At 41.2% G+C, this 25322-nt stretch overlaps 1 protein-coding gene across 1 annotated transcript in view; it reads right to left on the reverse strand.

Annotated features, from left to right (window-relative positions):
* LOC146659840 (ubiquitin-conjugating enzyme E2 E2) overlaps positions 1 to 25322 on the reverse strand; it is a 38539-nt gene that overhangs the window by 6153 nt on the left and 7064 nt on the right. The gene's annotated exons all lie outside the window — the stretch shown is intronic.

Here is a 25322-nt window from a genome sequence, read left to right on the forward strand (position 1 = left end):
TCCTGTGGTTTCTTCTCACTGGTTGATGTGGTAACAGAGATAAGCTCAATAATCAGCTCACAGATTCATTTTGGTGACACTTTTTTGGAAAATGTGCCAACTGGGCTCTAAAAATAAGACAGATAAAGCAATAACTAAGAAACAGTTGCATAAAGACTCTGCAGCTCTCCCTGAATGGATAAAAATACTTCAGGAAACGTGTGAAATGGAAGAATTGATATTCTCTCAGACTACACAACTACACACATCTGGGGAAAGCTGGGAAAAACACTGGATATCGTATCCGACTGAAATGAAATGCAATGATTTTTTTCTGCAGGTTTAGTTTTATTGTTTAGTTTTATTTTGTTTTTTTTTTGTTTTTTAGGAAGAACTAATGGAGCAGATCTCTGGATATGAGTGTTACGCACACTGGCCCAGAATATGATTGTTTAGTTCTCCTAAAAGGAAAACTAAACCACCGCTATAATCATCAATAAAACATGAAGCTTGGGCAGGGAGCGCGTGTGTGTGAGCATGAAAGGAGGTGCACCCACACTTAAATACATTAATAAATCATAATATATACACTCTGACAATAAAAAAAAAAAAAAAAAGAGCAGGTTATCGCCTCTCTTCATTTTGTTTCTCTTCCTGTGGACAGACTTGTACTCCACATCTTGAACAGCAGTTTGTGATGGTAGTCCTCGTTCTGCTCTGTAGCCTTGTGGTCACTTCAGCCAGCTCTCCACCTGCTGTAAGCTCTGGTTAGAGCGGACCACCAGCTCACAGCAAATCTCCATAACAGAACAAGTAGTGCCGTCACCACAAGTAGCCCAAGACGGTGGAGCTGGAAATGAGCCCACCCGTAGGGAAACATGAAGAGAGAGAAGGGCCGGGGCTGACTGGTTAGCAGACTGAATTTTGAAAATGAGAGTGTGGAGATTTTCTTGATAGTGGGGCCACCCACTCGAGTAAAGCTCATGGGTCATAAAACATATTCTCATAAATAAATGAATATTAGCAGAGTTCGTTTTCTACCATTCATTCGATTTAAACTTTGAGCAAGTGAAAACTGCCTCACTGAGGTACACAGAACAAAAATATTTGTGTTTGATTCTGCATCTGTAAATCTTATATTTAGGTGTATATTCTAATATATAAAGCATTTAATTCCACTACAATCTGGTGTACTTTGTGTCCAGATTTTTTACACATTCCAGCACTTTTTCTGTCACGTTTTCTTTTCCGTTGTTGAATGTGTGCCCTTCACTTTTAGTCCCGACACCATACGCATTTCATTTTACCACTGACGGCCATGATTGTGGGATTTATTTGTTCTATTTTTTGTTGAAAAATGACAAAAAAAAAAAAAAAAAAAAGACAAATATGACCTTAAAGACTTTTACATGAGATATTTAAAAAGCCCAACTGGTGCAAAATGATTAAATATTCATGCTGTTTTTGTCTTCATTAGAGGAGTATTTATGTCGCGCAGAGATTGAAGGTCACATCTGTTGTATAGGCGCCGTAATTAATACCATTTCCATATTAAGGGCTTCCTTCCCCCCAACCACCATTGTCTACAATAAGACCCTGATCTGGCACAGAGCCATTTAGAGACCAGGACAATGTCCAGATCACAAAGCCCGGGACAATGAACAATCCCTCCTATTTCATGTAATTACCAGGGATGGTGTTTAATGCCAAACCTTAGCGTCTGGCAGATGTGCTAACAAATGTGTGCATATGAAGCGCAGGCACACAGGGCTGTGAGAGCACTTTTATTTAAACCAAGAGCTTGAGAGATATTTCCTGGAAGAGACTCTGCAACAGCCTCCAACGTTAAACTGTTAAAAGCAGCATCTGGCTCCAAGCATGCCCCTGACAATAGATCACTCTCCGTAAATAGAAATCAGACTTGAGACATTTCCTTCTTCCTTCCAGTGTCAACACACACAAATTTCCACTAATCTACTTTTACACTGCCCGTCTCTTAAGCCTTCTTTAATTAGCTCATTATGACTACTTATTCTCTGGGGAATTACAGCAGAATACACTTGATATAATAATAAAACAATCTGACTTTGAAAAGAATCGTGGTTTTAGTCATTTGTATCTGTAAACTTTAAAGTGTGATATCTAAAACAGTGCACGGTGACTGCTGGATGAGTGATTGTCGCATAAAGGACACAGGTGGTGTTAAACAGCACACGGGTGGTAAGAGGGTCCATTTAAACCGTGGAGTGTTACAACACTGGTTTAGTTTGTTTTGGCAGGCACAAACAGTGCTGTCTAAATATGCTGAAAAGACACCAAATAACCCCAAAATTTCAGGCTTCGTTTCGCCTCCAAACAAACGTTCGGTCTGAGCACAACAGCTAAAGCCACTGTAGGCAGTGAGCACAAAGAAGAAGGATTTACAGGCACACAGAGACAGATGTTGACATCTGATAGCCAGCAGTTTGGGCCTGTCATAACAATATACAGTGAGGAAAAACACACATTATGAACTGCTCCTCTCATCCAACTATCCCTTCTAAAGAGAAGTTAAATCAGAGCAGAGAACTAGTGGACTAGAGCTTTCAGGACAGCAGATCTGTTTAGTGTAACATGTCAATCATAAGAGTAAGAAATGTCAAACATGGGCAACACTAGAACAAGCGGGTCAATTGAATCCACTGGCATTTTGAAGGAAAAAGTTAAAATCCTACACTGAAACCTGATGAGCACCTCTCAAAATCAATGTAGGAAAGAACAGCTGTGATTGGCTGGTTTGGTACCATCATTTCCTCCTGAGCATTTCCAGTTCCTGCTACTTAAATGCTGTCATTTTGATATGCATGTTATATGATGACCAAATGCTAGCTTGATTTTTTTAACAGATAAATATAAAGAGGGAGGAGTTGTGGTCGGGGATAGCATGTTGAGCCAGAGCAGATAAGTGAAAAAAACAGCAGTGCAGCCTGTACAGAACAGGGAGAATCACAGCTGACTGAGCAGAGTGTCCAGACTGTGAGAATCTAATTCAATTGAGTCATGAGTGAAATCCACCGGCGAGTAGCTGAATTGGACGGGTTTCAGGCCTGAGGAGCAGAAGGCTATGGTTCTCTGGGTTGGGGGAAGAAAGGCTGCCCCAAGCGAGGGAGTTCAAGTATCCTGGGAAGTCCTGCAGTAATGTAGGCGTTGCACCAGACTGTTGTTGTGAAGAGAGAGCTGAGCCAAAAGGCTTTACCATCCCTATTCCAACCCTCCCGTGGTCATGAGATCTAAAAGAGCAAGTTTGCGAAAACAAGCAGCTGAAATGAGTTTCCAGTGTAGGGTAGAGATAGGGAGAACAGCTGAACTGCTACTGCTGGTCTGGCCATCAAGTTAGGATGCACGCTCATCTAGAGGGGGGAACTCAGAAGTTCTGCTGGGAGAAGGATGTCTGAAATACTCCACGTAGCCTGAGACTACGTGGAAGGCTAACATACTACGATGGACTGGAGGTTGGATCTTTTTTGAAAACACGGAAAACTATTTGAAAGGGTTATTCACAAGTGGATTTGAAAATGTATTTGATCTGTAATCAAATGATTTGATTAACTTAAAAACAAAAAAGAATGATAAAATTTAGTTAAAAAATGAAAAATTCTTTGCGTGGCTGCTGATGTTGGAGCAACAAAAACAACTGCAATCTTTATACATCACACACCACTTAGTTTGTCCGCTGAATGTGAACACAAGCTGAGCCACCCTGGAAAAGACTCGGTCCAAATTGGTCCGGACATGTTGTCATAACTGGCACCGCAGTCGTTATGTCAGCGCCTGCCTTTATGTGAACTCATTTTGTGCCTCATTCGCTGTTAACAGTAGGTTTTTACCTCATCCTTTAGTCTGAACAACTGTTCAAAACAACCTTCAGATGTTGTCAAATGATGCTTTATAACATCTAGCTTATTCCAAGCATACACCCACCTTTATCTGTGAGTGGGTATGGCTTTCAAACGCAGGCCTTTTAGTGTAAATCTGACTGATAAATAAATGATTTAGTTCTTTTCAAATGTGGACGAGTGAGCTGAGCCACTCACTGGCTCAACATTACTCTGCATTTCCTGCTGGGAAAGAACCACAAAGACAGCTTATTTTTCTTGCTTGAGGATATCTTCCTTCTGTGACTCTTTAGCTTACATTTCTGTGCTACATACACACAGACACACTCACATATCAAGGTAACACTTTTATCACATCTATTCAAAAGCTTCTGTGTCACCGCGGTGAATAAAAGAGGTGACTATTTCATTCTCTGGCATCCCCAATAGAAGGAGATGCTCACTTCTTTTGAGGGTGATGAGATTGTAGTGGCGATAATAACTCAGACATGAAGGAAAGATAGTGATGATAGGGCACGGCAGAGGTGCGCGCTCAGCAGCGAGATTGCTGTAGGGGAGCTGACAACCGCACAAGGGCTGTGGATAAAGGCTAAGTCAATAGCTGAATGTGCATGCCACCACTGGCTGTTGCTTGGAGACCTCCTCCCCCCACCGGCTCCGGCGCTCCCATGGTGCTTTGTTGCAGCTGGTTGAAGGCCAGCTCATTCAGGATCTGACAGTCTCTCTCTCAGAGGCTATTAGTTTTGGGAGATTTGAGCGCTGCAGCCGTCATAAAGTTCGAGTTGGTTCAGTTCATCTGCAGATGCACGATTTTAAGTGTTTGTAAGAGATTTCCTTCACCAGGCTGTTGTGGTGATCAGTTAAAATGCCTGACTTTCTGTGTTCCACACATTATAGAGTAGTTAGCAGATAACCAAGGCAATATTTGAGTTACAACACAGCAAATACACCTTTAAAACCTCAAGTGACCAAGATATTTCTATTTTGACTGAATGTAGCGTAAAGCACTTTGGGGTCCTTAGGGACTAAGTAAAGCACTATACAAATGCAGGCCATTTACCATTTTTATTTTATTAGAGTTCAACACTGGCTTCGGATGTAGCAACTGTCAGTTAAAACCCCAACGATGACTTAGAGACATTATATATATTTTAAAAAGTGCTCCATAACTAGGGTTGCCAACTCCCTGAAAAATAAATAAGGGACACCTCGTGGCCAGGGCCGGGCAACCCAGTTGTCTTCACCCTTCCCAGTGTGGTAGCTCTTTTTTGTGTGTGTGAAATTATTTTTTAACCATTTGACTTGAATTTGATTTAAGCAGATGCATATTCTTTGTGATATGACCATATGGGAAACAAATGATCATTTAGCAATTTATTTTTAGCTCAAAATGACAACATTAACACAGTAAAACAGGTCTCTTTCTTAAACAGAAGCCTGTCATGCTTAACTTTTGAGAATAAAAGTAAATCTTTCTTTAAAAGAACTCTGTCCTGCTTAACTTAAAATTATATAAATTAATAGAAAGCAATAGAACGAAAAATATTCTTGTAACTGTGCACATTTAGTGCATTTAGTACAATTGGCTTCAGCTGAGGTATTATTTCAGCTTTTCTAAAGCTAATCAGCTGCTCCTGTTTGTAAACCCACTTGTTCCCATGATTACGCATCATAACTCATCATCATTATTCATCTATGTATTACTTTTATGTATTAGTCATCTATTTGTTGTAATCATCTATCCTTGCAGTTGTTTATTACACAAAATAAATTATATTATCACACTTCTGGCCACATAGCGCTGATATTCACTGCACATGCCCATATTAACCTTAACCAGAGGGTTTAAAAAACAAACCAGTGTTTACATACCATATCTGCTTCTGCCGTGGCCTGGTGGACAAGAAATTGGTTAAGGGTTCCCTGAGCTTTCACGCCCCTCATGTTCTTCATGTGCCCACCATTAGAAGCATGCCTATGGAAAAAGTGCGCCGGCACACAGTGCAGTGCGCTTTATAGGTGTTATGGTGACCTTTTCCAGCCAGGTGTTTCCCTTTTCCCATTCCTCCCTGTGCTTTTGCAGCCTTTTTTTCTTTCTCTGAGCGAACAAACATTGCTGCTCTAATGCTGGGCTTACACTGTGCGATTTCTGGCCCATTTTGAGACGATTTTTGAGTCGTGCGACCGATTTGGTGATCGGCCCAATTTTGGCCTTCATCGTGCATCGTGTAGTATACGTGGGGTAACGAGAAGCGATTAACACCTCGAGCAGCTCCCGATCATCAATCGCTCGTGAGCCGCTCACACTGCTCACGCGCAAACACGTAAACGTCGGTGAAAAAGACGGAGCAGCACGGCTGTGCAGCGTGTGATCTGGACACAAGCGATGGAGGCACAACTTGTAGAACTTCGGAAAGCTCATCCGAGCCTTTTCGATGTGGCATCACAAAATTATCACGACCACAACAACCGTGAAAATAGTTGGATTTACACTGCTGCTCATTCACAGCTGCCTGATCAATGTTTTTCATTAGCAATTTAGCAAAGTTGATGGTGGTGGTTTGTGTGTCTGTGTGAGTGAAAGACAGAGCGACAGATTTTCTGTTATAACCTTCATGTTATGGAGGCACAGTGTGAGCACTCGGGTCGCATCAGAGCATCGGGTGGTATAGTGTGAGACCTGCATCGTGACCTACCAACTTCTAACCCCTGCGAGTCAATCGTGCAGTTTGAGCAGGAGCTGAATAACGCGACTGAAAAAAAAATCACACAGTGTCTGCCCAGCTTTAGGTGTACTGTCGTCCGAGACCGCAGTGTCGGCGTTTGTTCCCCTGTTGGCCATGCTTCTTGTTGTGGTCATCTGTTGTCTTCCGGTATTTTCTCCGCAAGCGACCTTTCCTCGACCAATGAGATGAGCGGTAATCTGAATTGTCATAAGTGTGCTGTCAGCTCATTGGTCACAAAGCAGGAGAGGGGCTGGGAGTTATGCTTTCAAACAAAGCGTTAATTCCATTAACATTTATAGACTACTTTTGATTCTCACTGTATTACGGGACAAAGTGCGTCCCTTATTAGCTCAACACGGGACGTGTGCTTTTGTTTCTAAATACGGGACGATTCCGTTTTTTAAGGGACGGTTGGCAACCCTATCCATAACAACAGCAGCAACACCACTAAGGATCAAAATACCACTAAGTCACCTGGATTTGTTCATCAGAGAATTATTAGGAAGTATAAACAATACCTAACTAGGGCTGCCACGATTTGTCGACTAGTCACGATTACGTCGACTATCAAAATCGTCGACGACTGATTTAATAGTCGACGTGTCGTTTGAAGCTTTGTAAGATCGCAAAAGACGCAGGAATAATAGCAGGATTTAAGAGTGTAATAACGGACTGAAACAGAAGATGGCAGCACAGCACGTACAAGGATGCCAGCTGCCGTTAAACCCCGAAGAAGAAGAAGCAGCTGTGTCCCAGAATTCATAGCGCGGCCCAGCTTAGTTTCCAACAATGGCGGTAGCTAGTTAGTTTTAATATTACTCTTATTTTTCTTTCTGGGTCACAAAATAAACGTTTAACATATTTTCAGGCGAGAATGTAGCTGTGTAAACCTCAAATATCTGCTCAGTTTAGCAGGACACCACATATTTTCAAAAGCGCTCCGACGTTTTCGGAGACGTCTGTTACCCACTAGCTCGATAGCTAGCCGGGGGCTAGGTCACTAGCGCCGTGAGAACACCGGACTCCCGGCAAATTGTTTTCAAACCCACCGCCGTCTTTCGCGACTCAGGTTAAATATATATGAGTCACTTAGATAAATTAAAAATGTTGTTGTTTGGCTTTTTTTTTTTTTTTTTTTTTAATTTGTTCCTGAGTAAATCGGTTTGGCTGAGATTAAAGTTATAGTTTTTACACAGCTGAATAAACGTCAAGCAGACAGCTGATTATCAGAAGTGTGAGATGCTGGAGAATATACTCCGGTGTCCTGTTATATTTTAGATAGCAAGGAGTTTATTAAACTTCACCGAAACAATCTGCAAATTTCATTAAAATTGAATAAACTATCATCTTGTCTTTATTTTTAGTTAGCACCTTAAAAGCTTAAAGCTGTAAGCTAATGATAGTTATATAAGAGCAGATGCTGCTGGTGCAATAAGCTGTAGTTTTACGTCCAGTGGATGATGATCTGATTAGTCGACTAATCGCATAAATAATCGGTGACTAGTCGACTATCAAAATAATCGTTTGTGGCAGCCCTATACCTAACTCCTAATGACCACAGAGAGGGTGCGACACACTGAGGAAGGCTCGCCCTCTGCCCACTACATCAGACTGTGGCAGCAACACCACAATATGACTATGTAGTAATTTTAATAGTCCATTTTAAATTAATAGTCAAAAAATGTGTTTGCATAATAATAAGCTCTGCAATTAATCTAGCCTTTAGTCAAACCCCGCAACAAAGAGGGTCTCGCTGCTGCCAGCTTTGAGCAAAATTTACAGGAAAAAATTTAAATAAAGTAAGCTAGCAGTTTATGTACAACCAGGCAGCCTTTATTCAGACTTCTTCTATAGCTTTGTCACTGTGAAAACTAACCCACAGTGCATGCGGGTTTGTTCAAAACGATCACTTTTTCTTCAAATTCTATTGTGATAGCGATTACAGCAGCAAGAGCTGTCACTGTCGCCTCCAAAGCAACTCCATTTTCTTTCACTCCATCCAATCACGAAGCTTCCGCTTTGCTTCTCGCTGTGTGCATATCAGAGAGGCTCCAGCTTCACCATAATTTACCGCAGTGTCATCTTCACTGCTGCTGGGAAAAACAGAAGCTGCCTGGGCTCAGTCTTTTCAATACGCACACATGCTTGTAGATGTGTTTTATGGTCTCCATGCATCCTTGCTTTCTATGTATAAAAGAATTAAAGAAAAGAAAAGAAAAAACATTTTGATAGCTCAAAGAATTCTTTTGTTTCAAAAAATATATATTAAAAAAAATAAGATCTGTTTGATTGAATTATGTGTTACCAGTCTAAAAACCTGGGACTCCATAATAATTTGATCACAAACAAATTTCAGTGCAATCGTTGTAGTCGGGTGTTTTTTTTCCCCTCCTTGCATTCATCCATGCATGTTCCTCTTATCCTAATGGAGAGGGGTGGGGGCTGGAGCCTATCCCAGCTGCCACTGGGTGAGAGGTGGGGTATACCGTGGACAGGTTTGCAGCATGTCGCAGGACTAACAAAGAGACAGACAACCATTGGCATTCACAATCACACATGCGGGCAATTTAGAATTACCAGTTAACATAACTCCACTAACTGCATGTCTTTGGACTGTGGGAGGAAGCCAGAGCGCCCAGAGAGAGCCCACACATGCACAGGGAGAGCATGTGAACTCCACAACGAAAGGCCCCGGACAGATGGTGGTTCAAACCCAGGAGCTTCTTGCTGTGAGGCTTTTGTTTTAAAGTAAATGTAATTAAAATCTTTTTTGAAAAAACATAATATTTTACATATTTACTTAAGATTTTGGATTCTGTGTGATCATGCTTGGCTGGTGCCTTGGCAAAAAAAATAAAAATAAATAAATAATCAAGTGAAATTGTGAAACTGAAAAAAAGCTAACCCGCAATAATCTTACAACCAACCCTGAAATGGGGAGTGACAGTCATAAATATTCTCCGTCCCTTCTGTCTTTCTCTGCCTCTGTGGGAAAACAATCCTCTCTTCAGGCAGACAGAAGCAGCTCTGCACACTTACATGACGTTCACCACCTTAACAGTGCTATTTAAAGGCTTTGTTACAGGCTGAAATAACAATAATCTGTGGTCAATAACACGCTACATCTGCAGTGCACTGTCAGCCAAACGCCTCGATGTAGTATTTGGGTCATTTGTTTGAGGGGTCTGGGATGCATTAGTGTGCGGGTGTCTGTGAGAAACTTGCCACTGCCTTGTCCTCAGAGATTATGATCACGGAGGAACCCACTTTGACAGCTGTGCTGCTTCCTACACAGCAGAGCCCCAATATGACGTTTCAACACAGATTCATCCCGCTTCTGCTTTTTGGTTCATTCTTTCTCCGGACATTTATTTTAGGGATGAATGAGGGACTTTCCTGGTGACTAATTTAGTAGTTGATTAAAACAGAACAGAAAAAACAGCACCAAAATCTAATGGATGTGGTTAAATATACATACATGAGTGTTGTGTTATTAAAAACATTTTATTTTACATCAAATTTCTGTCTTCCAGTGACGTGAATTGAAAATGAGGTGTTATATAGGCCGCTTCCACTTTTGGGACACAGCTCTCTTGTTTTGCTTTGGTTACAAAACAAACACACCTCTTTCCTTTACAGGAAACCTAAACTCACTTACTGCTTAGTTCAGCTCCAGACAAAATGAGTAAAACAGAGCCCTTATTCAGTGAGATTCATATACCAAAAAGGTTTCTGTCTTTGTCCTAATTACTCAGGGCCTTTCACCTCTTTTGGTGACATATGACGGATACCACTACCCCACAGTTATTCTGAGGCATCTTTTCTGTGAATTCACCATCTGGCCAAGGCCCATGTCCTCTGACATGGACCTCATGATCAAAAACACAGCCTACCCTGGCCCTAACCCCTTAATAAACAACCCTCTTCACGCCATCATTTTTGCTTCTCTTTGCTCCATTTTTAGATATTTGTTTGTTGAAATAAGAAATTTATTTAACCTTCACATAAATCTCCTGTAAAAGGCATACAGGATGATTTGTTGAGCATGGCTAATATTAGCAGCAGAAGGCTGTGTAGTTGACACGATTCAGTCATGTTTTTATGCTGGCAGTGTCTGTGAGAAGGAGCGAGTAATCAAATCTCACACTGACCTCAACAATGAGCACAATACCAAAGCCGTTTTCACACACACACACACACAAACCTCTGGTCATTTTCTCAGGTCAGGATATTTTCCACAGTTGTCTGTTTTCAGATGTAGCACAGCAGGAAATAGTCTGCTTCAACACTCAATGAGGTTTCCATGGACCTTGTAAGAAAACTCAGTGTTCTCACATTCGCCTCAGCTGGGTGATCTGTAGAAGAGCTTACGACTTCTGCATGTATGAAACCTGCAACGAATTCATGACAGCGTTGCCTGTGAGGATGTTCAACTTAATGACCCCTCACACCGGCCTTCAGTATTTTGCCTCAACGAAAATCCTCAAGTGAACTGAAAGCTGGGAGAAAATAAAAATGGACAGTTTCCTTTTCCTCTGCAAACCGTCTTGAGGTTTCAGTTTCTTTGTGGCGTATAAAGAGTACACTGTACAACAGGCCTGCCTCGTCATTTTTACCTTTCACTCTCAGTTCCTAAAAACTATCCAAGCTGCGCCACATAATCACAGCCAGCCGTAACATTTCCATATATATTAAATGACCTTTCTTTCCCATGGTACGGCTCGGCCTGCGCAACCAGAGAGTCCTTCACACATTTAATCACCCACACTACCACACCTCATAGACGGAGCAATCTACAGATAGGTGCCAATGGCAAAAGATAACCTTTATCTTAAAGCATGAGAGCAGGACTAATCTTTGCAACATCGCTGACCCATCTCATGGTTATTGTCACCTAGAGCCAACAGGGATCAGGTTAAGTTGATGAAAGACTGTTGGTCATGAGACATGCTTCTGAATTTCTAAGCAGATGTAAAATTATCTGCTCTGATCATGTTTACAGGAAAAAGCTTCTCTTAGACTCTTAAAGAGGGAATTGATAAACATCAGATACCACTTGAGGATGCTCTGGAACAAACTGAAATGTCAGACCAGAATAAACTTAAGTTTTTCTACATCAAAGAAAACACTGCAAGCAACCACTATTAAAGAATGCACGAGTGAAAAGCGCAGCTGCAGGGAAACAGCAAGAACATCCGCCATGTGTGCCAAAAGGACTGCGTGGTGGTGATGGAGTCTTTCTGAAACAGACTTTAAGACAAACAATACACAAATTCCCTCTTCACCATCACTGAAACACATCCAACAAATACAGCGCTAAGGCTTCAAAGACGGCTTCTTTACTGGTCTCACCATGTTAAAGCCAGACTGTCCAGTGCATAGGCTGCAGTCAACAGAACATAATCAAATAAATCTGCATGTGAACAGCCATCAGATTAAAGGGGAACTATTATGCTTTAATTTGATCCTGTCATATATACTGTTCATGCTAAACATCCATCATCTGCCACTTATCTGGGTTGTGGGGGTAGCAGTTTAAGCTGAGACTCCTCCTGCAGCTCTTCTGGAGAACAACGAGGCGTTCCCAAGCCGCTGAGACACAGGGCCAGATTTACAAATGGTATGCGCCGGTGCAAACGCCTCTTCTGTTAAAAACCCACCATTGGTATTCTTGTGGCACAAAATTTAACAACAACAACAGAAAGCTTATTTTCTGCCTGCTGTGGTGATGACAGTTGCCACTAGGAGTCTATATTATGTGGAATGAGAAGGGTAGATGTTATCTAAGCAAGTGCATAACTGCTGCAGGTGAGTGGCTCAAAGCTTTAACTATTCTTTTTACCGAGTCCTCACCTGCATGTTTAGGGCCAAGCCCCACACGAATACTGGTATTTTGATAAAACAGAGTGCAGCTGAAGTAAACTGAGCGTCAGAAGGAGGAGAATCCCAACACAAGATGCATCCAAGAAGGCGTCTGGCAATGGAAAGCCATCTTACTTTGTAGTGTCCACGTTTGTTTCTATACACTAACACTACTCTTAATGTAAACATTATTTACTACAAATTTTAAAGGACAGTGGTGACGGGAGCTGTTTAAATTTACACACAAAAACACACACAGAACAAAACTTCAAAGCTCACTACAAAATAAACCATGTGACAATCTGGGATGATTTTTGACTGAATTATGCAAAACTACAACAATAAAAATATGGAGCTGGAAATAGATATAATAATAGAACCCCTTTAACCAACTATGTGAAAAGTTGAGCAATCTGTGAAATTTCTGGGCCTCAGTGCTGGTCTTCAGCTTTTTTCCTCATGAAAGGATGTTTCAACATATTTCGAGAATTTTTTCCCAGCATTTGCAGCTGATTTTTATATTAAAAACACATGGATGAATTTAGCTCCCCAGTCACTAATATCTTCAACAACTCTGGAAATGTTTTTCTGAAAATATGACTGTTTATATACAGAACATATAGACGTACAGCTGTGAGCTGCAGGAATTTTATTAAAGGTTTCTATGGATTTTATTTCCCTCTAACCACTGTATAAACTGGTCTCTACAGGAAGCCGATGACTTCAAGCTAACCACAGCTGGCACTCTCACCGAAACGAGAAACTACACCGCCACCTTTAAAGCGTAAAAAGGGTGAGGGAGTGTGACACTGAAAAGATGCTGTTGGATCCAATATTGCTTGCACATAATCTAAAAGGTCACCGACAGAAACATGCAAACATAATCAAACGTGATGCTGTGTGTGAGCAAAACAAAGAGCAAAAACAGAGAGCTCCAGAAGCAGACTGTCACACACAGAGCTGTTTACAGCGGCAGGTAAATAGCTGTCTGAGCCACAAACTGCACCAAGGGGCTGATAAATAAAACAGGGAGGTAAACTCGTAATTGAATGTGAATCAGTATGTTTTGGAGCTTGTGAATACCGCTAAGCACAAATAAAGCTATTATCTGTATTATTCGCCATTCCAGTTCATTCCCCACAGGCACTTTCCCCCCCCCTAACAGCACCGCCATTCAGTTAAGATCTTCTTTTCTATCAGCGGCTGTGGCGGTTATCAGAAGAGGAACTATAATGAAGCAATCTTCTTTCCCCCCAACCGTGAAAGAGCCCCAAGACCAATTACTGTGCAGCTCGACAGCCGGGGTGACACCTCCTTCCTCTGTTCTCTCGTCTTTATTGTCTCAAATGACATGGTTTGTTTTTTTTAAATCGAGCCTTTTTTTGTTAGTCTGTACAATGAATACTGCAATTACTGACCGGAAGGTTTATACAGCAACAAGGGAAATGGTTGAGTAGGTGGATGCATGCGTTTCCAAGTCGAAGGGAATAATACAGTTTGATTCCCACAGGGAGACGACTGTGTGTGCGCTCGGTTCAATCAATACACACTGTTGTGAGTGTTGAACTGAGGAAGTATACTTTATGAGAGAGGCCTTTTACTTAAAAAGTCTGTCATGTTCATGCAGCTGTATTTCAATTACTGTGAAGAAAAAGGCTATTTAGAATATATCACAAACAGCACTCGCATAGAAATCAAACCTTTAACTTATTGTTTTATTTCGTGTTTTCAAGAGCAAATTTTTTTTTTAAAAATTATTTTTTCCTAAAAGTACAGCTCTGATTGCTAGCAGAGAAACCTCACCCACTGGAAATAAAACCCTCCATTTGTGAGCGGCAGCCAATCATAAGCAAGGCTGCTTAAGGGAAATGAGCCAGATCTGGACTAGAAAGCCCGTTTGCTCTACACATGTGCAGCTAGAGCTTCTTCCTGTCTTTTCCTTTACAGTAAAAGCCTTGGGGATATATACTTTGGAAGTAATAGAATAAACACTTAGTGATGATAGGAATTGGTAAAAAAAAAAAAAACAAAACAACAAAAAAACAAAAAAGGCAATTTACAGCAGATTGCAGGACTTGCATAGAATCTTATCTTTGGTTTTACTAGTCATAAAAACAGATTTATTTTGTTCTTAATAAATGTGCATTTTTCTTCCCATGTTCACAAAGCTGTAAATAAACAGAGGATCTGATCTCTTCACAATGCTTCTGAGGTACGACACAGAATTCAGTGTGGTAAGCATTTTCCCTCTCCATGTTCCTGCTGCTTGCTGCCAGCATCTGGTGCAGTGCAAATGTTTGCCTCAAGCTAAAAATGTATAAAGCAGAGCATATATCATTAGCATAACGCACACATGCTTTGCATAAACGACAGCATAGAGCCATACGAGTCATAAAAATACCACTTAGTCGACAAAGAACATGCTGTGTACCTAAAGTGAAGGGTGACTGATCTATTAAGGAGAAACTTCGGTTCCCTAAAATGAGGCCCGACAAACCAAATGTGCACAATTTGGCAAAAATAAATAAAATTCAAAGAACATGCCGAGATCTAAATCATAACTGGTGTGTACAGAAGCTTTTTATAATTGCTTTATGAGCATGGAACTCTATCATGGGGTAATTATAAACGTTTGCTCTGCTTGAATAAAATAAGCTAGAATTTGTGCTGACATGCAAACTGGTTGCCTGGGCAGGGACTTGCAGGAACACTGCTTCAGGAAAGAAAACTGCCTAAAAAACAGATTTGCCTCCGAGACAAAACTGCACCCTCTTGCAATTTATGAACTAAATTAGTCAAGTGTGCAATGTTAATACTCTTCATTTTACAGCCATCCACTAAAGTCTGTTCAGCTGTAATTGGAGCCGTCTCTTCAGCCTCTCTGCACCCTCCACAAAGCTACTCTGGGCAGCCATTTAGTCTCCTGGCTGAGGGAGTGGACTTATTACCAAAAAGGTCAGTGATCAGAACAAGCTGAGCTGCCACATCTGCTACACAGCCCGATATTTCTCTGGTCTATTCCCCGGACACCGTGTTAGCCCCAAGGTTTGCAGGTAGAGAAACGTATCAAGATTTTTTATTTATTTATTTATTTTTAAGCTGCACGTTTTTATTCCCTGGTTATTATTCATTTCTTTTCATCACTTACAACAGAACGTTAAGAGTGTTAACATTTCATCCCAGAGACCACAAATATGTCATTAAGACACTTTAAAGCTTCTTGGCAGGAGCTGTGATTTGTGACTTCAGGGGGAAATCTATTACTTTTTAAGATCCCAGTCAGAAGGGTAATGGGATCTAAGAGCAACTGTTTACTTGTGAGTTACAGTATTTGTTCGCTTGCCAAAAGATTCCTTCTGTTTGCTTACTTGCCAGCCTCAGATTACCATTCAGTCATTCTCAATGACCTAAACTGCTTGTGTGAAAGCGGCGCTGTAATGGCAACAATCCACCACAAAATGTCCACACTCCATGCTTCATGCTCGACTTCCCCGCAAACCCATTAATAACACTGCGGACAAATGTTTGCCAGAAAACTACCTCACAAATGAGGACATTGAGAATTCAATGACACACATGAATCAAGGCGGACCATGTTCACTGTCAAACAAGTGCCGTAGTGGAAAACATTAAGGATGAATTAAACTGTGGATTGTGTCAGAGGGAGAGCATATGTTAGCTGCAATCTATAGGAAACAACTTATTACCTTCGCACATTAAACTTTTTGTGAGGAGAAAAAAAACAGGACAGATTTGTTTGGCTGGAAAAACTATTCGTTTCAGGAGCTTTTATGTAGGGACACGAAAACGGATGCACACTTAAGATATCTTTCATTTTTCTGATAGTCTTTGAGAGCACTTGGTTCATTTGTGCATATGAGCAACAGATTATACAGTCTGGACCACATGATGTTCAGTTTGTGTCAACATGATGTACATGTAGGTGCATACACACTCCCTTAAATAAATAATCAAACCGCACAGATTATGAGGCAAGTGGTTCTCATCCCTGCAGGTTAAGGTTCTCATCCTGTAGACAGCCTACAACTGAACTGCCATGCAGGCATCACCAGCTGTACTCCAAGACCACTGACCCGGAGTCTGCCCGAGCTGGTACGAGATGAAAAACGCTTGTGCTCGATGGTTAACGGTCAATGAACTTTTCCACTAGGAAACTGATAACAGAAGATTATTCTCTCAGACAGAAAACAATAAAAAGATGAAACATCTACCAAGACTGCCACTAACCAGTGTTTTGGAGGTGTAATTACAGAGCTGACATATGAAAGGAGATTGCTCCAACATTTCAGAAAGCGATTTATTTAGACATTCAGTTAAGTGAAAGAAAAGTTTGTTTTTTAACTGCCATTGTTTTATTAAAAACATAAATTGTGACTACTGTCAGTGACTGTTATTGGAAAAGAAACCGAATAAAAAAAAAACAAAGCAGAAGTGGAGAATCTACAGCTGTGTTCGCACAGAAAACACGATGACCAGAGGACATAAAGTCGATAACATTTGGTGACATATAAAAATAAACTTTTTCAGTTTGCTGTGCATTAAATAGCCTTTTATTCAAGACTGCTGGTTAGACAGAAAGGAAAAACACCCGAAGACAGAACTGTGGAAAACTGTGCTCTATATTTTTCTAAACAACAAATTCCATCAATCGCGATACTTTTAACTGACACTTGAGCTCGAGATGTCTCCCATTTCACAGACAAGCCTATTTTCAGTGTACCTATTTTCACGTGCATCACACCAGTATAAATGGCAGATGAAGGTGAGAAATTCAGCACGTGCATCAGTTTCCACAGTGAAGTGAACATCAAAGAAAACCCGCAAAAAGGATGATGTATTTTTTTTTGACCGGAGGATGCAAATAACGCAAGTGTATCTACATAAAAAAAACAAAACACTCTGCATGCAAAATTAGCACAGAAATACAACAAATCCATCACAGAGTGAATGACCGACCCCAGTGACAGATGGTGTGTGTGTGTGTGTGTGTATATGTCTTTTTTCCTCGGTCATCCAGCCTGTCTCTGTATTTGGGCGGCTGACACAGTGAAGAAACACTTCATAAAGGTAAGCAGTGGAAACACCTTGAAGCACAGAAAAGGTGCTTGTTTATCTGCTGCACATCATAGCACTAAAATCACACCAATAATAATTCACTGATGCTTCCAGACACAATACGTTTATCAGTTCAAACACCCGGGAGGTATTCCTGGAGCCCACCCCGGTCTCTTTTCCTCTGGTCCCTCCGCCCCTTAATGAATATTGATAAGCCCTCCCTGCTGTGCTTAATGTTAACGCCATGAAAAATTATGCTGGCTGTGTCACTCACACATAATCCCCCGAGGGGCACGGCAAAAAACCAATGCACAGCCACCTCAGACACCAAGACGAGAAGAGAATTAGAGGTCAGAACCTACAAGAACAGCAGCCTCATTTCTGTGAGAGTCTTGATGATGATGGAGGTGCGTACTCGTGTTAAGGCTGTGAGCCAGCAAGCATGTGATGCAGTGCGAAAGGGACATTTTTCTAACAGCTTGCCCGATATCGTCAAGCAGTGACAGCTTAGTTCTGGAATCATGTCAACACAAAAGGAAATGCATAGACCAAAGAAGACCATTTGTTCCAAAGGTCAGCCATGTAATACATCTGTAATTCAAACCCAAACAAAAGGAAGAAAGACGTGAGGCAGCTAGCTGACGCTCCAAGCAAGCAGCAAACAAGGCCTGCAAGACGGGATTTTTTTTTTTTACTAACCTAGTGATAACCTTTTCGTTAATCTAGTCTTGAATGTGTCAGAAAACAGTGTAAAACCTGCATAACAAGAAAGTAGCTGAAGTTTTAACATTTAAGAATAGCAGATGTTTTGTTATAATTATCAGTTATACTTGTTGGTATAATTGGAAACAAAGCTGCAGCAAGAATATTAATCCGAATATAAAAGGAGTAATTTAACATTCCATGACATTCCACCTTTCACAGAAGGAAAATTATCAGGATTTATTCATTTTTAACATTTTGTTTATAACAAAAAAAAAAAAAAAAAAAAAAAAGTGAAGAAACATGAGGGACATACCGTATTTCCCGGACTACAGAGCGCACCTGAATATTAGCCGCACAAGCTAAAATCAGGGGAAAATCCTGTTTTGTACATACATTAGCCGCACCTGACTAAAAGCCGCAGGTGTTTCAATGTTGACTTATCATATGTAAAAGAATATGCACAAAGGGAATTGTCAGGAAAGAGACGGCTGTTTGGAGACACACCCCTTTTATTAATATTTTGAAAAACAAGTTATGGGTACATATTTGCATAACTTTTTAGGTATATGTACAAGTACCGGTAATTACAAGTACAAAACATGTACTGTGCTTCATAAATGAGTAACAAATGTAGTACATAACAATAACCTACAGCACACCAGAAAAATAGATTCAGACTACCTTTTAGGCTGAGGTGCAGTGACACAGCTTTAACAAGAAGAAAAGTCAGTCATTCACCACCATCTTTCTCTTCTTCCTGCGCACTAAAACCACCAAAGTCCTCTTCTCCAGGAAACGAACAGGTTCAGGATGGCTTCGTCATCCACTCTCCGCTTCTCTCCTTCGTTGTCACTTTCAAAACCAACCAAAGAAATCCTCGTTGTCAGTGTCGGAGTCGAACACCCTCAGAAGGGCCGTGGCGGTGTCCTCCTCTCCATCATGCAGCAGTCCAGCCCTTCGAAATCCGTTGGTGATCGTGGATGTTTTCACACTTTTCCACGCTGTCAGAATCCACCGGTGGAGTTGAGCATAACTTGCTTTTCGCAAGTTTATCGCCGCTCATCATCCACGCCTCCAGCTGAACGCGTAGCGCTACTTTGAAGTTTGTTTTTCGCGCTACTTCGTACGGCACTACATTGCCTGGCGGATGGACATGTGATCAAAATACCACTCTTGAACCCCGATCCTTCCGCCAGGCAACGTAGTGCCGTACAACAGCGGAACAAACAAAACAAATCCGCTCATGGACGATCCATAGAAAAGCCGCACCTGACTAAAAGCCGCAGGGTTCAAAGCTTGTGCAAAAAGTAGCGGCTTATAGCCCGACAATTACGGTACATAAACTTTTCTTAAGTAAGCAAGCAGGAAAAGCCAGGAAAACTTTGCTTTAGTGTCTTTGTTTGCTTAACATAACAAACTGTGTAAACCATATATTTTTATTATCTTTATAGACAGTCCTACCTCCTATGTTGCACAGCTGGCTCTACAGAAAGATTCTGTTGAGACTGAAGGACGACATTAATTTTAATCGTTCATTTGAGTGTATTTTAAAGTCTTCCTCTAATAGTAAAGACATCTGATGTAGTGAATCAACAACAGCTGCTGAGGTAGCGAGCATATAACTGATGTGTTTGCCGGTGTAGAGAACACACACAGACACACACACAGACCCCTTGAATCAGGGTGTGCATTGCCAGGTTGCGCTGAGAGATTATTTGTAATTATGTGTAGTGCGGTGACTTTCATAGATAAACACGTGCACCTATTTTTGTAAGTTAAGTTACTCATAAAAATACTCCTAATAAGGCTTTATGGCCAAACAAATTTTGAGAGTTTACCATGAGAAAGAGCAAAGTGCAGGGAGATGATCTGAAAATATAGGAGGGACCTGGTCATAGCAGGTATGGTTCTTTATGCCCAGGCCTACGTTGGGGTCGGTTGTGTGCGACTAGTCTACTCCATCAGCATTTTAAATACATAATGAAACTGTAAATCACAATAGGGGTGGCAAGGAGCTCTAGGAATAGGTTAGCAATCTCTAGCTGTTGGACTGGCAGTGGCTCTCAGTCTCTAACCTAGCCCGCCGTCTGGTTAACAAATGGTTTCCTAGATTTTGCTTTTATGACGTCTTTTATGATGTACTGCATAAACACAGACATACTGTTAAACTGATACTTAAGCAGCAAGAACATTTTAAGAAATCTGGTTAAAAGAATAATTACTAAACAGTACTAATGTGTACTAACTGTGGGTGTTTTTACACTGTTTAAGTGCTCTTAGTTTATAATCGGCAAAATCGGCACAGAAGCTGTTCTGTTTTAAACTACTTTTTAATTAAGCTTCCCTCAACCTTATCTACTTCAGTTAGTGGTTTCCTACATTTCCCTGAATGCGTCCTGACAGAAAAGAGAGCTGAACTTGTTACTCAAAGTGCACCGTAGGTTGTGGCTGCCCTGCTTTTAATCTATTCGATTTGCTTCAGGAGGAGAAATTGGTATGTCTAGCTCTTCAGCAACGGATTATTCAGCCGTGATTGCTGAACAATAGCAGCTGTTTCTGAGTGTGGATGAGCTAACACAAAAAGCTGGCTTTTAATATTAACGTTTCAAGCAGCTGAGCATTATTTGGCTATCACTCCTCCGAGGGTGTAATGGAAGTTTTTGTTTGACTGACTGTGAGATGAAATGGCACAGTGTCCAGACCAGCAGGTTTTGGACCCCGGTTGGATTTTTCTTTGAAATGTTGCTGTGCTGAGTAGTAACAACTCATGATTTGATAGAAATGAAGAAGGGATCGGTCAGGGAATAAGCTGAGAAGCAGAACAGAGTGTTTTTGGCCAGAGTATTTTAAAGAAACAGAGCAGAAGAGGAAGATGGGGGATGATGATGAAAAGGGATTTAGCAGATAAAGCTGATAAAAATGATTCCACTTTGTTCCTGCAGCCTTGGACGGGCATTATGTTTTAACGTCTTTAGCTGTAGCTCAAACTTGTAATATTTGTGCCAAAAGCCATTTTCGCACATGAATTTCGGACAGTTTATGGAGAATTAAGTCAGGATATTTTCCACATTTGCCATTTTTTCACAAAGCAGGAAATAGCCTGCCTCAGATGAGTTTGCACTGCTGAAAATACTCTGTGGTTTGGATGAGGTAATTACCTGGACTGAGCGTGCAGGAGGCAGGACACGTGACACCCACTCTAGGGCTGCCACAAACGATTATTTTGATAGTCGACTAGTCACCGATTATTTATGCGATTAGTCGACTAATCAGATCATCATCCACTGGACGTAAAACTACAGCTTATTGCACCAGCAGCATCTGCTCTTATATAACTATCATTAGCTTACAGCTTTAAGCTTTTAAGGTGCTAACTAAAAATAAAGACAAGATGATAGTTTATTCAATTTTAATGAAATTTGCAGATTGTTTCGGTGAAGTTTAATAAACTCCTTGCTATCTAAAATATAACAGGACACCGGAGTATATTCTCCAGCATCTCACACTTCTGATAATCAGCTGTCTGCTTGACGTTTATTCAGCTGTGTAAAAACTATAACTTTAATCTCAGCCAAACCGATTTACTCAGGAACAAATAAAAAAAAAAAAAAAAAGCCAAACAACAACATTTTTAATTTATCTAAGTGACTCATATATATTTAACCTGAGTCGCGAAAGACGGCGGTGGGTTTGAAAACAATTTGCCGGGAGTCCGGTGTTCTCACGGCGCTAGTGACCTAGCCCCCGGCTAAGCTATCGAGCTAGTGGGTAACAGACGTCTCCGAAAACGTCGGAGCGCTTTTGAAAATATGTGGTGTCCTGCTAAACTGAGCCGATATTTGAGGTTTACACAGCTACATTCTCGCCTGAAAATATGTTAAACGTTTATTTTGTGACCCAGAAAGAATAATAAGAGTAATATTAAAACTAACTAGCTACCGCCATTGTTGGAAACTAAGCTGGGCCGCGCTATGAATTCTGGGACACAGCTGCTTCTTCTTCTTCGGGGTTTAACGGCAGCTGGCATCCTTGTACATGCTGTGCTGCCATCTTCTGTTTCAGTCCGTTATTACACTCTTAAATCCTGCTATTATTCCTGCGTCTTTTGCGATCTTACAAAGCTTCAAACGACACGTCGACTATTAAATCAGTCGTCGACGATTTTGATAGTCGACGTAATCGTGACTAGTCGACAAATCGTGGCAGCCCTAACCCACTCACTAGTAAAGCTGCTGATCATAAGCAAAATAATGATCACCTTCTCATTAGCTTAAAAGACATGCAGTTATTTCATGTTAAAAACACATGTTTCTACTGTATGTTTCCTTGAACGTTAAAATATAATTCAATTGAAGAAAAAAAGGAGGCAGGCGTGGAGGACACAGGTTTGTCCTAAAAGGGAGTTGACTAGTGGGTGTTTTTCACAGAAAATCCCCTATTGCAAGGGCAAATGCTGATCCCTGCCAGCCTGTCTCCACTGTGGGAGCAGATGAGGGCGAACAGAGCCTAAGGCAGCAATGGGCTTGAGTGCCTTGGGGGAAAAGAGTGACAACAAGCTGAAGCCAAGCTAAGTATCGTGTACTACCAAAAGTGGACTGGGTAAGAGACGCCGAAAGATCCAGAAACAAAGACAGCTGCAGGCAGACGACAGTCCTTCCAAGGGTTCAACTGCAAAAACTTTACTACTTGGATCTTGTTGACAAATGCTTCACTTGGCTATAATTTCCATGTTCATGAGTATGCTAGTGTGTGCTTGGGCTCACATGATGTAAATTTTGTCAGATGGCAAGTGCAGTGATTTCTGCAGATGTCTGCACACCTGCCCATTTTTTATGACTCGTCGTAGTGTAGTCCCGTGGAGTCTACACTATGACGACGATTGACCAACTCCACATGCGTCCTTACAGCCTTAGAAGGAGCGCAACACAAATGACTACTCGTCCGTGGTGGGTGCAGCTGTCCACGCTCGCGCCGCAGTATAATCCCCGCCTCGAGCCTAATGCAGAGCCTACGATGTAACCATCACAACGCCTGTGTTGTTCTGGATTTTCTGTGCCAAAACACTAGCTGGGGGTGGAATATCTTTCCTTGAGTTTATAAATTCTCTTAGCGGATTTAAAAAAGAAAAAAAATGGCAGCAGCAGAAGAAGTGTGCTGGAGGACACTACGGTACCGAACAGGCCAATCACAAATCACAGTCGGACGGATGTTATTTGGCTACGATGGAGGATTTCTGAAGGGTTTAAAGCTGAAGTATAAATCCCACATTACTCACCTTGGCTTCAGCTTAGCCAAACAGCAAATGAATCTGGGCTTTCAGGGAGCAGCAAAAACACACCGCTGTAAGGGAGAGGTGTGCGCTTGATTCATGACACACCTTTTCACTCAATTAAAGTGAAATCAAGTCGGTAATCACTTTATACCAATTATTTTGCTTGCATAATCGTTGGAAGCCAGAATCACAATTGAGATTAAAATCTGATTAAGCACTAAATGCACCAGAATATTAGTGGTACCTTTTGCACATCACACGAAATGTGTGCTACAGGGGGATTTAGGAAATGATGAGACCTTTTCTTGCCGTTTTAAAGAATCAAATAATGGGGAAAATAATCTGTATTGTTACTGGAGAGTAAAGGGCTTATGAAAAATAAAATGCCTTCAGTGGGTCAGCAGCCTTTGTAAACCTGATTAACTGTCTGAAGATGTGCAACACTTTCAGATGATGGCAGCATACATTTGAATCTCTGTGGCTTTGAAAATCTGGTATTAGTGATAAGCCTTTCATGCTTCGCTTTAAGCCCATCTAATCAAAACTTCATCCTAGTAAGATCAATGCAATATTTGCACATGTTGATGGAAAGAGAGGGACCCCCTCCCCCCCCCCCAAAAAACAAAAACAAAAAAACAATTCGTCGCAAAAGCTGCTTTATACGCTTCAATAGGTGTAAAAGCACAAGCTGCCTGTACAATATACTTGAAGTGTATGACAGTGAGAATAATTGCCATGTCAAATCCTCTTGGGCTTTCAACATGTTCCTGTTCGTTTGATGCATGACAACTGCCAAGGTGACAAGCAGACTGTCACAAAGCCGAGGGTGAGATAAAGCTTGGAGACACATTTAAATACCGGCTTGCGATTTCCAAGTGGTGACATTGCACTGAAGGTATGACAGTTTTGTTCACACTGCATAGGAATTGATTTTTTGGTTTTAAAACAACTTAAGCATTAATATTGCAGCCTCTCTACAGCCAGAGAAAGACAGGAAACATTAGTAAGAGAGATTTATCAAGACAGGCAGCTCATTTAAACAACACATTTTGAGGGTTATCACAGGAACGTGGAATGAAGAAAATGTGTGGGTGTTTTATTATATTTATCTAGTGGGAACCTCCTGCCATAGATGCTTCACTAAATTAGATCTTCAACACCTCCCAAGATGTGAAAGGTAAATTTGGACTCTTAGCACACATCTTCACTGATGAGCCATTTTTACACATGAACTCGATAATTTCAGGAGAATCAGGTGGGAATATTTTTCACAGTTTTCTGCACACACAGCACCAGAAACATGGAAAGCAAAAAAAACTCTTCATCCATCCGTTGATTTTCTACTCCAACTAAACATGGTATTCCAAATTCCATGGTATTCGCCCTCCCTAGCACTGCTTTCCAATTCCTCATGGGGGAATCCTGAAGTGGTTCCAGTGCAGGCAAAAGATATAATGTGTCCAGTGAGTTCTAGGTTTACCCCGAAGTGTCCTCTCACTTAGACATGCCTGGAAAACCCTTTAAGGGAGGCCATCCTGATCAGATGCCCAGACCACCTCAAATACACTACAGCATAGGCCCTACTCAATGAGGTACTATTAATTAATCTTAAGTCCTAAAAAGTTCAAAGCTGCTGTGCATGTTTAAAAAAAAAGGAAGGCTAAATATGCAAAGACGGGCTCTCCATTTTGCAGGCAGCAAAGCTGCGGGATCCCTTCCACTGCCCTGAAGGTGAAAAGACTGTCGGTGAAACAAAGGAGACTGCAGATTTTTAGCTGTACGATAGAAAAAGAGAAATTCTCTCTGACCGTTGACACAAATGGAGGA

Source organism: Rhamphochromis longiceps, linkage group LG11 (genome assembly GCF_057381845.1).
Source record: "Rhamphochromis longiceps isolate RC_006_pf linkage group LG11, R_longiceps_female_GT1.1, whole genome shotgun sequence".
Taxonomy (NCBI): domain Eukaryota; kingdom Metazoa; phylum Chordata; class Actinopteri; order Cichliformes; family Cichlidae; genus Rhamphochromis; species Rhamphochromis longiceps.